The following is a 17,274-nucleotide window of genomic DNA, read 5'->3' as shown; positions in this document are numbered from 1 at the left end:
ACCGGGCTGCACGTGTGTTGAACGCGGAGGTGCCGTGGTTCGGCACTAGATCGGAATCACACCGCGAGTACGACTCCATCAACCGCGTTCTAGCAACGCTTCCGCTTAGCAATCTTCAAAGGTATGAAGATGCTCTCACCCCTCTCTCGTTGCTGGTCTCTCCATAGGAAGATCTGAATATGCGTAGGAAAATTTTGAATTTATGCTACGTTACCCAATAGTTACTACTGTTGTTGCTGCTGCTGTTACTTGCTACTGCTGTTACTGGTGTTACTAGTGCTGCTACTGCTGTTACCACTGCTGTCACTATTGTTGTTCCTTGCTACTGCTGTTACTTGTTACCTTGCTGTTACCTGCTGCAATACTTTTCTGGCGCCATTGATACTTCAGTCAGGAATAGTCTGCCGTCAACAGACCCTTTTCTGACACCGTTGCTATCATACCACTTTGCTTCTTATACTTTGCTTGCAGATACTAATCTTTCAGGTGTGGTTGAGCTGACAACTCAACTTCTAATACTTGAGAATATCCTTTGGCTTCCCTCGTGTTGAATCAATAAATTTTGGTCGAATACTCTACCCTCGAAAACTGCTCCGATCCCATACACTGGTGGGTTACTTCGAGACGATCGCCTGACCAACAACACCTATCTGGAGCTGTTGCCGGGGATTACCAACAGTAACCATCTCTCGCGCTACACAGACACTAGGCAAAATACAAGAAAAAAGGGCACCCGGGGGGATTCAAACCCGCGACGCACGCGAAGGCACACAGCTCTGTTGCCACTGCGCTACGCTAACTGATCTTAACACAGATGGGGGATTGCTCTTTTGAGCAGCCTCCTCTGCTCTACTACCTCCTACGCGGCCGGAACAGGGGAGAACGCCGGCGGCTCTCCGGCAGCTAATCTCTACTACGACTACCACGCGGGGAAAGAGGGAACCCCAAGAGTTCCATTCCCGGGGCTAGCTCCCTCGGAGAAGCCCCACTGTGACGGCTCGACGGCGCGACTATCCTACTGCGACAGCGGCAACGGTAGATACCGACGGCGAGGCCTCAGTGTTGAAACGATGAAGGAAAGGGAGGAGGACGTCGCGAGGCTCACCTTGAGGGTCTCGGTGACGCGCCTGTTGCTGCGACGAGGAAGAAGGGGCGAGGCGATGCTGACGCGCATGATCTGCTCCGGCGACGATGAGGCCGACGGGGGAGCGAAGCTGAGAGGAGGATCTGGCCCCTAGTGACGGGAACGGGTTGAGGGAGGATCCAGCATCCTCGCGGACGCCTCGGACACCGTGGGGGAGGCTTCCGGCGACGAGGAGATGGTGGGGACGGCGATGACCTTCCTGCTCTTGCTCTGAACCTGAATCTCCTCTGTTGCTCTCTGAACCTAACCTTGTAGAGGGGGGAGAAGGAGGGAGAAGGAGGTGGCGGCGGGGAGAGGGAACCCTAGGAGAGGCACGAACGACGAGGGGCTAAATAGGCGACGGGGCTGACAGCCTCAACGTCCGTGATGCCACGGTGGCAAGCTCTCTCTCACACACCTGACTCTCTCTAACGGAAAGAAGGGGAAAAGGGGCGAATGGCGTGAGGAGGTGGAAGCAGGAACGGGGAAGAGGCCGCGCGAGAGAGAAAAAGGGGGGACGAGGCCCAGGTGGAGAGGAGAGAGCAGGCCCACCTGGACTTCTCTGGCGCCCAATTAAACGAGGGAAAAGAAAAATGGTTTTCCTTTTAAAATAAAAGCCACAACCAAAACTCACAGAGACAAGTAGAGGGATTTTAAAAAAATAGATAGGGGCTCAGGGATTTATGCCCTATTTAATTAAAATACAAACCAGATTTTTAGAACAAATAAATTATACATAAAACAGGAATTTGTAATGTTGTTTTTATTAAAACCCCCATGGACCTAAAGTCTATTACTACAATGAGAGATGCCTTCTCAACCACAAGTAATTCCTCTAAAAGAATAACATTTTTAAAACAGGTACAACCAAAGTCTAACACCAAGTTAAATAACAAAGGGGGAGGTTTTAACATTGTTTGAAAAGCATTGTTTTGAAAGCATTGTTTTGAGAACACCACATCATTTCACACCACTCAAAGCAAGCTAGCACTACCATGATCGATCAACTCCTAGCAACACAAGAAGGAAAGCAATGCAATTGAAAAGTATGCCATGATGCAAGATGATGACATGAAATGAAGCCACATGAAATGATAACTTTATATAACATCCAAAGCATGGTTCCACAAAATAGGAAAGGATCCAAATATGGAAAGGAATACATCTGGGCTATTACAAGACGGTTCGTGGGACAGTTCGAGGGACGTGAAGACGTTCCACTACATCAACCGCATTTCTTAACGCTTCCCGCTGTGCGATCTACAAGGCTACGTAGATCTAATCTCCACTCGTAGATGGACATCACCATGATAGGTCTTCGTGTGCTTAGGAAAAATTTTGTTTCCCACGCAACGTTCCCCAACAGTGGCATCATGAGCTAGGTTCATGCGTAGATGTTATCAACACAAAAGGTTTTGTGGACGGTGATGTTCGATTTGCTGCGCTCCTTAGTCTTTTCTCGATTCGGCGGTATTGTTGGATTGAAGCGGCTTGGACCGACATGACTCGTACGCTTACGAGAGACTGGTTTCATCGATTGACATGCAACCTCCTTGCATAAAGATGACTGGCGGGTGTCGGTTTCTTCAACTTCAGTTGAATTGGTTTTGATCGAGGCGGTCCTTGGAGAGGTTAAATAGCAATTTGCACATCTCCATTGTGGTTTTTGCGTAAGTAAGATGCCATCATACTAGATACCCATAGCGGCCATGTAAAACATGCAACAACAAATTAGAGGACGTCTAACTTGTTTTTGCAGGGTATGCTTGTGATATGATATGGACAATAACGTGATGTGATATATTGGATGTATGAGATGATCATGTTGTAATAGTTAACATCGACTTGTACGTCGATGCTATGGCAATCGGCAGGAGCCATAGGGTTGTCTTTAAACTAACGTTTGTGTTTGCAGATGTGTTTACTATATTGCTAGGACATAGCTTTAGTAGTAATAGCATAGATAACACGACAACCTCGATGGCAACATGTTGTTGGAGGTCATGATGAAGATAGACCAGTTTTCTACTACTGCATATCCCGGCGAGAAAAATAGGAACGACGCGACAGCTGGCGCTCTACCATCTCCGTGCCTATAAATACACCTTGGCACAGACGCCCGGCCAGAGGGAACGGGCGCGCACGTCCAGGCACAGCTGGGGAAACACATAGCCATACATCCATCCATCGACAAACCATCCATCCATGGAGGAACAACCCAAACCACGAGTAGAAAACAGGGTACTAGTCCCGGTTTGATTACGAACGGGGACCAAAGGGGTTCCATGTGGCCGTTGTGGGACGCCCAGGCAGGAGGACCTTTAGTCCCGATTGGGATCAAACGACATCCACGCGTCAGCAACTCGCAAGCACTGGTGTTTTTTTGGAGGGGGGTTAGGGGTTTTGGAGGGTTAATTTAGGAGTTTTATATTGTGTTAGCTAGCTAACAGAGAGAAGTGACATCTCTTTCTTCGTGCTTGGTCGACGCTAGCTACTATACATACAGAGAGAACTCGACGTTAGCTAGTAAGTGAATGAAGGAAACCATTAATTACACAAGGTCGTCATTATGAACATATATAAAGAGAAGTGACATCTTTTTCTCCGTGCTTGGTTGAACAACAAGTTTTCATATATCTATCCGGCGCTACTACATATATACAATATACATATCTTACAATCCCTAACATCATCTACCTATGATCCATTTGCAATTCCACATGGTATTCTCCGTCTTTAGGTATGACGTGGTCAAGAAAGAATCCCACCAATTCGTCTTGAATTGCTTCTATGCGATCATGTGGTAGGAGTTCATCTCGCATCTGCCAGATCTAATTTAAAGAAGGGGTCAATACATATATATGAATAAAAACTCAACACAATTGATGGTAATATATAAAATAAAATTGTGAATATTGTTTACGTACTTCTAATTGTTTGTCACAAAAGCCCCACTCAGAGGTCGAGTAGCTAATGAACTCGCATACGTAGTATCCACATAAATTATTCCCGGGTGCCTAGTACAAGCACTTTACGAGAATAGAGTTCAATCAAAGTAATAAGCAAGCATGAAAATGGTATATAGTGATGAAACTAGAATCACTGAGAGATGCGCGAAACTAGCTAGTACTACTTACTTTGGGGTGTGTAAATCTCAGCTCCTTCACACCGGAAACCATTCTGGTGAATTGTTTCTAAACACTACCAGGCAAAGAAAAATATTATTTGATTTCAGGAAATGAACGTAAGTTGCCGATATGGTCCCTCTATTGATTGAACTTACTTCTGGAGCATTGGAGTCATGTCCGTATAATCCTTAGGATCTTTACGTCTCAAGTCTAAGACAGTTACTACTACCCCATCAAGCTTAACGCATAGCAGAATAAAATGCAAATTGCGTACGCATAACTCATCAATAACATTACTTAACCTCGAGTAAGCGAAATCGAATATGCACAAGACCGTAACACTCACTTGAAGTTATAAGAAAAGAATATTTCCCTTTTGTTTTGATGTCTAAGGAATGCTTCTAGCAAGTTCTTCCTAGTATCTTTGGCTCTGTTTTGTATCGACCATTCATTTATAGTATTTGAGCTAATGAACCCAATGTCATAGATTTGTAGTTTTTTTCATTCGATGATCTTCAATCTGCATAATATAGTGAGGATAATTATATATACATGCAATGAACGAGCTGAGCTAGAGATTTAACTATAGAAGTAATACTTACAGACAGTAGCAAGTCAGGAGTTGTTTGTCGAAGGCCTCCTGATTGAATAACTGAAATAACTCCTCAAATTCAACAGGCAGCATGTCGACTCCAATGAAGTCAAGCCCTTTTTTAATTCCGAGCAATAAACCGTCGGTCTCAGACATCCTGCAGGATTCCATGTACCACTCGTGCAATTTTCGCATCATCCTTGTTAGGGGAGGATGATCAGGTTTGACGAGAGGCTTCATGTCCTCGTTTCTAAAGATCTCTACTACCTCAGCCATTTCAAACTGTAAATCATCGTCCACGTAATCACCAAGAGTGGTACCCGGTAGTCGCACCGGATGATGAGCGATATCGCTAGACACCTTGAGCGGGGGGCATGATTGCTTCTCCTGTTCGCCGAGCTGGGGAATTGTTTTCCCACGTCTTCATTTTTTGTCTCTTGCAGCACTCGAAGTACTTCCCGGCCATCGCGCTTCATTATATGTCTTTGCAATACAGCGGTCATAGTTGGATGGCAGCTGAGGCGGTGGTAGTCGCTTCAGGGCATCCAGAGCGCGCTTCGCTTTCACCGGATCTACCGTTTCCTTCGGAGGTGAACGTTTTCGTGCAAAATGGGCGTGCACTTCGGCTTTCAAGATTTCTTCAATTTCCTCCGCAGTCATCTCATATGGTAACTTTGGAAGAGGCTTGAGGCTTCTTGGACCAAATTGGTATTTCTTCCCGCCTATTGTACTGCTAGCCACCGAAGCGGTGGCGGATCTCTTCCGACGTTGCTGAGAAGGCACGATGATGTGATGCGTCAGAGCTGGAGGAGAAGGAGGAGGAGTGCCCTGATGCGCCGGAGGAGGAGGAGGAGGCGGAGTGCACTAACACATCGGAGGAGGAGGAGGAGGCGTAGTGCCCTGACGCGCTGGAGGAGGAGGAGGAGGAGGCGGAGTGCCTCACGCGCTAGAGGAGGAGGAGGAGGAGTGTCCTGACGCGACGGAGAAGGTTGAGTCTGCTGAGGCGTCCAGTTTGAAAGCTTGATGTACTCCTTTCTCCATAGACAGGTACTCCTCAAAGCTTTTTCCAGAAGATTTTCCCCTTCACCTGTAGGGAATTCCAGCTCCAGCCCCTCAAATCCTTCCATTATTTCATCCACTGTCACAAGAGCATAGTGATGTGGAATTAGACGACAATGGAAAGTTCCCTCGGCTCGAGGAGGTGCAACAACACCGACCGCCGCCTAGAAGGTCAGATTATGGAATTTCATCATCAGCCCGACATCAGCCACCGGGTTTGGGTCGGCATCACGACGGTAGGAAGCACCCACACTTGTGTCCCCAGCCAGTCCCATTGGACCGGGGGAGACACAACTCGCTGACTACCGACGGCCATCGCCGAGCATGCTCGAATGCAGTCATGTCCATGGTCATTGGTGTCGGTCCGTACAAGGACACAACAACGCCCGTAGAGCAACCCTCGGACCAATGCCATAGCAAGCACCAAGCAAGAAGGGCAAAACGTGAAGACATCCAACACGAACAAACTCAACCCCTCGTAGTTGAGAACCACCAGACATCGTGCACCACCACGCCCACGGTATCGTACCGAAGACACTCCCTGAGCTGCCAAGCCTGCATGGCGCGGTCAGGGGGTGGTCGCGCCTCAGGGGCTTGTGGCCCACTGGTGCATCCCCTTAGCTGGTTATCTGCAATAGAAATTCTGAAATATTCCAGAAAAAATCATGCTCGTGTTTCAGGACATTTGGAGAACTTTTATTTTCGGGGTCTTTTTTCTCGAACGGGCAAAAGCAGAAAACGCGAAAAAGTAGTGCTAACTCTAATATTTTTCTCCTAAAAAGGTAAAAGTGAAAGTTGGGACAGAAGGTTGTGACTTCTAAATTCATTCCGCTCATGATCATCAATAGAAATCTGTCAATGAGGTTGATCAAGTCTCCTTGACAAACTTTTTTCGAATCACGTAGAACCGGAGAACCTTCGAATAGTCACTAGGTTACCCCAATGGGAATGTGCATATCCCCAACAACTAAGTCATACTTCATCTTGACAGTAGGTATAGGGCATTCTATGCTCCCAACAAGAATCGATGAAGATTTTTCAATTGCATTGATGCAATGAACTCGATATTGTTTCTTTGGAAAGTGCACCGTGTGCTCATTACCATCAACGTGGAAAGTGACATTGCCTTTGTTGCAATCAATAACAGCCCCTGCGGTGTTTAGAAAGTGTCTTCCGAGAATGATCGCCATAGCATCATCCTCGGGAATATCAACGATAACAAAGTGTTAAGATAGTGACGTTTGCAACCACAACAGGCACATCCTCGCAAATGCTGATAGGTAAGTCAGTTGACTCGTCGGCCATTTGCAAAGATATTTTAGTAGGTGTCAACTTATCCAGATCAAGTCTATGATAAAGAGAGAGAGGCATAACACTAACACCGGCTCCAAGATCACATAAAGCAGTTCTAACATAGTTTCCTTTTATGGAGCAAGGTATAGTGGGCACTCCGGGATCACCTAGTTTCTTAGGAGTTCCACCCTTAAAAGTGTAATCGGCAAGCATGGTGGAGATCTCAAGATCAGGTATCTTCCGTTTGTTAGTCACAATATCCTTCATGTACTTGGCATAAGGTGACATTTTGAGCATATCAGTCAAACGCATTTGCAAAAAGATGGGTCTAATCATTTCAAGAAAGTGCTCAAAATCCTCATCATCCTTTTTCTTGGATGGTTTAGGAGGAAAGGGCATGGGTTTCTGAACCCATGGTTCTCTTTCTTTACCATGCTTCCTAGTAATTAAATCATTCTTATCGTATCGCTTGTTCTTAGGTTGTGGGTTATCAAGATCAACAGCAGGTTCAATCTCCACATCCTTATCATTGCTAGGCTCAGCATCGACATGAGCATCGTTATCAATATTGTCACTAGGTTCGTGTTCATCACTAGATTGTGTTTCTGCATCAGACGCGGAATCATCACTTGGATTCTCAGGTGTAACAACGACCGGTGAACTAGAATGCAAGTTTCTATCATCCTTCTTCTTCCTCCTATTACCAGGATGACTAGATGTATCAGCATTGACTCCTTGAGAATCTTGCTCAATTCTCTTAGGATGGCCCTCAGGATACAGAGGTTCGTGAGTCATTCTACCTCCTCTAGTAACAACTCTAACATAATTGTCATTCAATTCATTGAGCAAGTCATTCTGAGCCTTAAGTACTTGTTCTACTTGGGTAGTGACCATAGAAGCATGCTTACTGATAAGCTTAAGGTCACTAATATTTCTATCCAAACAAGCACTTATATGATTGATTGTACTGGCATTTCGTTCCAGTTGTCTGCTAACATAATCATTGAAACTTTCTTGTTTGCCAACAAAGTTATCAAACTCATCAAAGCATAGGATAGCAGGTTTATCATAAGGGATATCACTCTCGTTGAATCTACGAAGAGAATTTACCTCTACCACCTATGTCGGATTATCAAGACCATGAATTTCCTCAGTAGGTGGCAGATTCTTAACATCTTCATATCTAATGCCCTTCTCTTGCATAGATTACTTGGCTTCTTGCATATATTTAGGACTAAGAAATAGAATACCTCTTTTCTTAGGAGTTGGCATCGGAGGTGGTTCGGGAATAGTCCAAGCATTATCATTGATCAAGATATTATTCAATAGAGATTCAGCTTGTTCTACAGTTCTCTCCCTGAAAACACAACCAGCACAACTATCTAGGTGGTCTCTAGAAGCATCATTTAGTCCATTATAGAAGATATCAAGTATCTCATTTTTCTGGAGAGGGTGATCAGGCAAAGCATTGAGCAACTGGACAAGCCTCCCCAAGCTTGTGGGAGACTCTCTTCTTCAATTTGCACAAAGTTATATATTTCCTGCAAGGCAGCTTGCTTCTTATGGGCAGGAAAATATTTCTCATAGAAGTAGTAAACCATATCCTGGGGACTATGGATACATTCAGGACCAAGAGAAGTGAACCAGGCTTTAGCATCACCCTTTAGTGAGAAAGGAAACAACTTAAGGATATAGTAGTGGCGGATCTTTTCCTCACTAGTGAATAGGGTGGCTATATCGTTCAACTTAGTAAGATGTGCTACTACGGTTTCAGATTCATAAACGTGAAAAGGATCGGATTCAACTAGAGGGATTAACTCAGGATCGACAGAGAATTCATAATCCTTATCAGTGACAAAGATAGGCGAAGTAGCAAACTTAGGGTCATACTTCATTCTAGCGTTCAGGGATTTCTCTTTCCACTTGCGTAAAAGATTCTCAAGGTCATTGCTATCCTTACAAGCAAGAAAGTCTTCAGCTACCTCTCCATCCATAACATAACCCTTAGGTACATCAGACAGTTCATATCTAGGGGAGCTAGGTCTAAGAGGAGTAAAAGCAGGTTCTATCTCAGTAATCTCATCGGTCTCAGAAGCATCATAAGCATCAGCAGTAACCCTAGCAATGTGAGCATCAAGAAATTCACGCATAGCAGGCAAAGTAACATCATAAGCATCATGGATAGCAGAAGTAGCATCATCAAGCACACGCGACATATCAGGAATACTAGCAGGAGGTGGTGTCGCAAACTTACTCATAACTGAAGGTGAATCAAGTGCAGAGCTAGATGGCAGTTCCTTACCTATCCTCGTAGTTGAGGGCAAGACTTTGGTTTTTGGATCTCTCAGATTCTTCATAGTGACCAGCAAATATAAATCCCAAGTGACTCGGAGAATATAGCTGTGCTCCCCGGCAACGGCGCCAGAAAATAGTCTTGATAACCCACAAGTATAGGGGATTGCAACAGTTTTCTAGGATAGAGTATTCAACCCAAATTTGTTGATTCGACACAAGGGGAGCGAAATAATAATCTAGAGTATTAGCAGCTGAGTTGTCAATTCAACCACACCTGAAAGATTTAGTATCTGCAAGCAAAGTATCAGTAGCAAGGTGGTACGATAGCAACGGTAGCAGTGGTAACAGTAGGAGCAGCAAGTAACCGCAGTAGCAAGTGTGACAGTAGTAGCAAGTGTGACAGCAGTAGCAACACTACAAGAAATATGCTCATACATGACGTTTTCTAAGACGTCGTTGATGAATTCGTCATAAATCTGTGACAATTTCATCCGAGATCGTCGTAAACCGTTTGAGGGGATCAAATCTACATATAAATTACGACGATGTGAGTCAAAAACGTTGTAACCGCATAAGATGAGATCGTCATAACTTTTACGACGATTGTAAAAATGTCGTAACATGTTCTAACTATGTTGACATGTCACTCGTGGGTCCATTATATCCCTCCTGATCCTAGTTTGTGAAGCAACCTACTATTCCGTCATTCCGAAAATTCTTGAAAAATTCTCATAAATACTTTGGACCATATATTTCTGAAATATGTGAAAACCCTTCCTTCCATAGTTCAAAAATAATTCAACAATATTCATTTTCCTATTATGTTCAGAATAACACTTTGTGAAGGAAGTGCTATTTCTATTTCTTTGATTACCCTCATATTTTTTGGGCACTCTTTCCTATCCAAATCATTGCCTCATGAAAACTTTCATAACGATTTGCCTAGTAAATCTCTCTCAACATATTTCCAAAGTTTGTGTTTAGCTAACAGCTTTGTGAAAGAAGTACTAGATAGGAATATCCTGATGAGTTGAATTTTTTCCACATCATCTATGTGCCAAAAACATAGCTCTCCATAAATTTTTAGCCACATCTAACAATTCATGTGAGCTCATCATCCAATCTTTGTTTTTGGTAATATTTTCATTTTGTGAAGCAACTATGTTTTATATTGCTTTATAGTTGATGAAAATTTACCATGGGATGACACTGACCATATAACCTCACTCCACCAAATTTTAGCTCATTTAATTCAGCTAGTTTCTCTCAATATTTTTCCCAATATTCTGTTCAGTAGAGAGCATTGTGAAGGAAGTACAATTTTTGTTTATCCAAATTGTATGAAATTTTTACAGTACCTTAATGTGCCCAAATTATCATCCTCCTCCAAATTTAAGCTCAATCCAATCATCTATGTGAGCCCAGTTTTAATTACCATTTTCTGTCCAGATTGGCACATTGTGAAGGAAGTGCACTTTGGCATGTCCAAATGGTATAATTTTTATAGAGTGCCTTCATATGCCCAAATCAACATCATACACCAAATTTCAGCTCAATCCATTCATTCATTTGATCCTAGCTTCAACATCCATATTTCTTCATAATGGTTTACTTTGCAAAGCAAGTGCCACCTAGATTCATCCATTTGAGGTAAAAATTTGCCAAGAGAGTCTCCTTAGTAGATGATCATCCTCACCCAAAATATAGGCCCATTGTCTATGTGAATTACCCGCACCACTAATCAAACACTTGGCTGCTAATTCATGTTTGTGCTTAGTTCAGTCTCCTCGTGAGATTCTTCTATTGTATTATTCTTGCTAACACCTATCGAGGGATTTTCCAACCCACCATACATTCCTATTCCACCTAGAACGCGTGGCAACGCAATGGTCAGGCGGTGACCATGCGACTGGCATGCAAGTTCACGCGCTCTGAAGTTGGGGCCCTCGACCACCATCCAAACCTCGACGTCAAGGCACCACACCATGTATTTCTGATAAAATAGATACTTATATACCTGTAAATGATTTTTGGGAAAAATAAAGAGCAAACTACAATGCAGTTGGAGTTCAAATTTAACCCGCTTCCAACTGAATCGACATAAATTTGTCTTTTTCACGAGAGGTGGATAAAATCTTTTAACACCCAACCATTTTGTCAATTGTACATTAAATATGGACTAATATTTTTTTTAAATGACTTGGTCCAATTTTGAAACAAATATATGGTAGGTCCTTCACAAAAGAACTCATTTTGGTCACTTGAAAAATGGAAAATAAATTTTCATACAAGGAAAATGAAAACTTCCTTAATCAACATTGTTTGCCATTCCAATATGCACCCTTGTGCATAATATTATATCATTTCAACAAACTATGTCATGAATGTGGCCATAAGATTGATCATTTGGCTTGAAAGCCATGAATCTTCACACATGATAGCCCATTTCTAAGAATACTTATTTAAAATAATTTTCATATTACTAGTTTATTATTTTTCCTGGTAACTTTGTCACATATAATGACACAATGCAATGGTTTTCCATTTTTTTGAATTTGTTTTGAATTTTTTCATGGCCATTTCAAAACGCTGTCAAAACAGCGGGTATGACCGTTCATACCTAGTGGTTGAATCTTGGAAATGTTTTGATGTTTCTATGATTAAATAGATACTTTTGTACCTAGAAATTGTTTTTAGGAAAACAAATAGAGCAAACTATAATGTAGCTGCAGTTCAAATTTGACCCGCTTTCAGCTCATTCAACAAAAATTTGTCTTTTTTACGAGAGGTCGATAAAAGCCTTTAACACCCAACCATTTGGTTAGTTGTACATTAAATATGTTCTAGTATGTTAGAAAAATGATTTGGTCCAATTTTGCTACAAATATATGGTAGGTCCTTCACAAAAAAACTCATTTTGGGCACTTGAAAAATGGAAAATGAATTTTTCATACAAGAAAATAGAAAACTTCCTTAAGCAACATTGTTTGCCATTCCAATATGCACCCTTGTGCACAATATTAGATCTTTTGAACAAACTATGCCATGAATGTGGCCATAAGATTGATCATTTGGCTTGAAGGCCATGAATCTTCACGCATGATAGCTCATTTTTTAGAACACTTTTTATAAATAATTACCGTATTACAAGTTTGTTATTTCAAGTGTCGCCTATTCGTACCAAATAAAAAAGAAAATCTCAGGATGACCAGAAAGGTGATGAAAGAAGCTCACGACACACCATTGTCTATTCACCCGAAAAGGTGATGGAAATGGGACCATGTTAAAATGGACTTTGTCACTGGTTTTCCCAAATCTCAGAGAGGTAATGATGCTGGATATTATCCAACATGCCGAAGATCAAGTCCGCATTATTCATGAGAATCTGAAGGTTGTTCAGAACAATTTGAATTTGAGTTTTGAAAATAAAACAAAGCAGGAATAATTATAGAATGCGAAGATTAAGATATCGGGTGAGATATGAAAATTCCCTAATAAATTATAATTATAAATTGAACATTTTAAAATTGGTTAAAATTCTATATATTTAAAACAGAAATAATAATAAAATGATAACTAATAAAGAATAATAGAAAAAAAAATTAAAAAAGAAAAAGAAAAAGACCCCCCTGGCCCAACTGGGCCAAGTGGCCGAGCTGGCCATCAACCGCCCCGGCCCATAACCACCCTCGGGTATAAAGCCCCCCACGGGGCTAACCCTAGCCGACCCGTTCACCCTCCCCACTCCCTTGGCCGCCGCCACCCATCCCACACAGCGCAACCGCTCGCCCCACCTACCCCTCGGCCTCTCCCTCCCCCAGATCGACCGACCCCCCCCCCCCTCGTTCCCTCTCTCCCACCGACACCCAGCCCCACGCGCTCCATCCTCTCGCCTCTCACCCACCCACCCAACGCCCCGCCTCCCTCGATCCGATCTGCGCGACGGACCTGCTGCGGCTCGGCTCCATGGTGGACTTCCCGAGCTTCGAGGCACACCCGGTGGACCTGCCAGACGCGGCGGAGATGCGCCCGCACGCGGACACGGGCGAGCGGCTACGAAGCGCGGAGATCCTGTTCTGCGGCGAGGTGTAGGGCCCCGAGAGCGTCGCCTTCGACCCGCGCGGCCGCGGGCCGTACACGGGCGTCACCGACGGCCGGGTCCTCGTCTGGGACGGCGCGCGTTGGGCCTACTTCGCGCACGCCTCACCGACACCTCCCCAGATCGCAGCCGCTGACCTCCTCTCCTATCCCCACCACACCGGCGACCTCTTCTGCTCCAGCCCCACCGTTGACATCCCACCTCCCTTCTCCTTCTCTACTGGCTGCTCAGAGGGCTCGAGGACCCCGGCTTCGGCAAGCGTCGGAACAAGACCCACACGCTCTGCATCAGCTGCGGCCGCCGCAGCTTCCACCTCCAGAAGAGCACCTGCTCCTCGTGCGGCTACCCCGCCGCCCGCATCCGCAAGTGTAAGCTCCCCACTCCTCCTCCCTCCCACGTCCTCCGTTCTAGATCTCCAGCTCTGTTACTGTTATGCACCACGTTCTTGATGTTACCACGGGCTTATTAGGATGTGGTCGGCGTCTCGCCGTGGTTGTGAGAATTGAGACGTTAGCAGTTGATTCAGTCATCTCAGTTCATAATCTATCTACATGCTCTGTTTGGATGATGGTGGTTGGATGCATAGTTTGATCTCCCAGTGGGAGTTCTTAGGTTCTGTTGATGCCTGTGGTAGCGAGATTATGGGTTCTATGTGATTTCTTTTCTCAATGTTGTTTCTGTGGTTTGCAAAATTCCGTGATGAATTATGAAATCTACAACGCATGTCAAACTTCGGAGATGCCATTTATTTGGCATTGATGAGATGATGTTTCATATTCTGAGCAAAAAAAATCATATTTTCTTCTGGATAATTGCGAGACTTTAGCTTTTATTCGTCTTCTGTGTTTCCCTATCTCCATAGTTAGTGGTGAGTACTTGTGTTGTCCATGCATGCTTTTGCTTGTGTGGTTCAAGTGATGAGGAATAAACTGCAACAATATGATGGAGCTAAGCTCCTCTGATTCTTAGTATTTAAGTATCCGATGACACCTCACCCTCACCATGTGTTTTTCTATGATGTCAACATACTGAAGGAAGTCCTGCCCGTTTCTATCGATCGTAATCTGATATGATTTGATGTGTTGAACTGTTGTGTTGGTCGTCAATTTCAGTTGGATCCGGTGAGAAAACTAAAATTTTATGTGACAAGAACCCAGACATGCATGCATGCACCGATTTTCTTTTTTATGTCTGAAATGATTTTCTTTACTGGTTTTATGCACGTCCTATACCTTCATGTATGGCTCGGGTCAGCAGAAATATGTTGCTTGGTTGATTTTTTTGTATGATGTGATGTTCGGTCACTTGCAAAAATAAAACATTTATTCAAGTCAGCGAAAATATGTTTGCTCACTCACTTAATGTAAGTTATAGTTTGTATATGTCATCTGTCATATGTGTATATGTATAGGTTTATCTTACTTGTGTTGTGGCTGCTTATGCTTTGCAAATCCTCTTAATCAAATCATATAGTATTTGAGCTAATAGCATGACATCCTACCTCGGAAAGGTGGGGGGTTGACCGGTTGGAAAAAAAAGAAAAAAACTGTATCATGTGTGCAGAGCATAGTTATCACATGAGACGATGAGTTGTATTAGGCACAGACAAGTACAACTTTACTAAAGTTGAGACACTTATTCTGGGATAGAGGGAGTACATTTTTATTTCTGTTGCACTAATGTGGTTTGGGATTAAGGTCAATGTTTTGGGGTATGTGATCTTGGTGAAAATATATTAGGTGCACACAATAGTTTGATCTTTGATTATCAATGTGCAGCGCTCAATTAAGTCCTCTATGATCCTTTTCACAGTTTTCTTTTTTTGGAAAGATCATGTTGTCTTTTCATGACTTACATTTGAGCCTATGAAATATGCTAAAATTGTCTATATTTCCTCCTCAAAACCATGGTGTAGGTTAAATTGACCTTGTTAATGTTCTATTTCATTGTGAGTTGCTTACAATGTAAAATTCATTTCCCATATATGCAATCTTTTCTTTGCTTCCTGGGACTTTAGTAATTTGGATGGGAAGACATCTCCTTGATCTGGATAAAACATGGATTATATGTATTCTGTATATTTATTTGATGTTTAGTTTTTCCCGTCTGATGATGATTTCTAATCTCATGCAGGCTTTTGATCTGAGTCACTCATGTCTTTTGAAGTCAGCGAGGGATCCCCTTATTTCCTCTCCTGCCACTCCTGGTTCATATATTGCATAAAATTCGGAGATTTCACTTGATACAAGTGGAACATCTGGAGTTTTGTGCGAATACTTCCTATCATGTGAATCAGTGGTAGTTGGTTTAATTGGCCAGACTCAAACTTCTCTCATCTGAGTTCAGAAACATTTGTCGCTTCAAGGTTTCCGCCATGGATTGTTTATTTTTGTGCCTTGTTTCTATTCTTGATATGTATCTTGTAGCTCTTAAACATATGGTTGTTTCTTCTACGGGACCTCCAGGCCTAAGAAAGTTGAAGTGCGAAGCCTTGAAGCCAATTGTGTGAAGCTCTACTTATCTAAGAATGCATATTATATATTGTAATAATAGGCATATCTGCTTAAAAACCGATTGGAAAAATTGTAATATACTACCTTCGTGTTAATTTGATGAATTTCACATGTTCTTTCTGCTCTATTTGAAATATTCATCTCGTATGTGATTTGAAAATGTGTGAAATGAAAACCTGACAGAACTTCTTGGCATATGGACAAATTATGAGAAGAACATGAAAAGTGGGGCCTACACACAAAACTGAAATTCAAAAGGCCAAAACTGAAACTGGACCAAATGTATTTGGACACTAAAAGACCAGGGCCCAAATTATAATGATACAAAAAAATTCAAAAAAAATACTAAAGTGGCTGTAAATAGGCTAAGGCCCAAAAAGAAGCCCAATAAGAAAAAGCCCAAAAAATAAAATCAGCCCATGTGATCAATTGAAATGGGTTGGGCTGATTTCAACCATGACATTTCGATTTCGTCGTAATTTTGCCACATAGGACTGCCACGTAGGACTGGGTTTGATTGCCAACGACGATTTAGGATCGTCGTAAAGGTTACGATGATCCAGGAATCGTCGTAAAAGTTACGACGATTTCGATCAAAACGTCGCTGCTGTTCAATTGTGACGCTCCGCTTTCGACGCTTGGTTTTTCGTCGTGAGATCGTCGTAAATTAAAAACCATGACGATGTAGCAACGAAAAAATAGCGTCGTGTATTAGCATATTCCTTGTAGTGCAAGTGTGACAGCGGTAGCAAGTGTGACAGAAGTAGCTGCAAAGTAACTAGCAAGGACCAGTGTAGGACAACTCGTAGGCATTGGATTGGTGATGGATGATTGTGCTGGATGGCATTCATCATGCAACAGTTACAACGGAAAATGATACGCAACTAGCTCCAGTTCGTCAATGTGATGTAGGCATGTACTCAGTATATAGTCATACGTGCTTAGGGAAAAGAACTTGCATGACATCTATTGTCCATCCCTCCCGTGGCAGCAGGGTACTAATGGAAACTACGGGATATTAAGGTTCTCCTTTTAATAAAAACTGGAACAACGCATTAGTACATAGTGAATACATGGAGTCCTCATACTATGGTCGTCACCAGGAGTGGTTCCGGCTATTGTCACTCCGGGGTTGTCGGGTCATAACACATAGTAGGTGACTACAACTTGCA

The 17,274-nt window shown here is 43.0% G+C and overlaps 2 non-coding genes across 2 annotated transcripts; both read left to right on the top strand.

Moving 5' to 3' along the window:
• Positions 1–14,277: 14,277 nt before the first annotated feature.
• On the top strand, positions 14,278–14,378 carry LOC123433723. The gene has a single exon (XR_006625050.1). It is a non-coding gene; the product is annotated as a small nucleolar RNA R64/Z200 family (small nucleolar RNA).
• A 118-nt stretch (positions 14,379–14,496) lies between these two features.
• Positions 14,497–14,578, top strand: LOC123433706. The gene has a single exon (XR_006625033.1). It is a non-coding gene; the product is annotated as a small nucleolar RNA Z199 (small nucleolar RNA).
• The last annotated feature ends 2,696 nt before the right edge of the window (positions 14,579–17,274 follow it).

This window comes from Hordeum vulgare, chromosome 2H, assembly GCF_904849725.1.
Source record: "Hordeum vulgare subsp. vulgare chromosome 2H, MorexV3_pseudomolecules_assembly, whole genome shotgun sequence".
NCBI lineage: Eukaryota > Viridiplantae > Streptophyta > Magnoliopsida > Poales > Poaceae > Hordeum > Hordeum vulgare.
The sequence above is the reverse complement of the archived record's forward strand: the minus strand, read 5'-3'. Positions and strand labels throughout refer to the sequence as shown.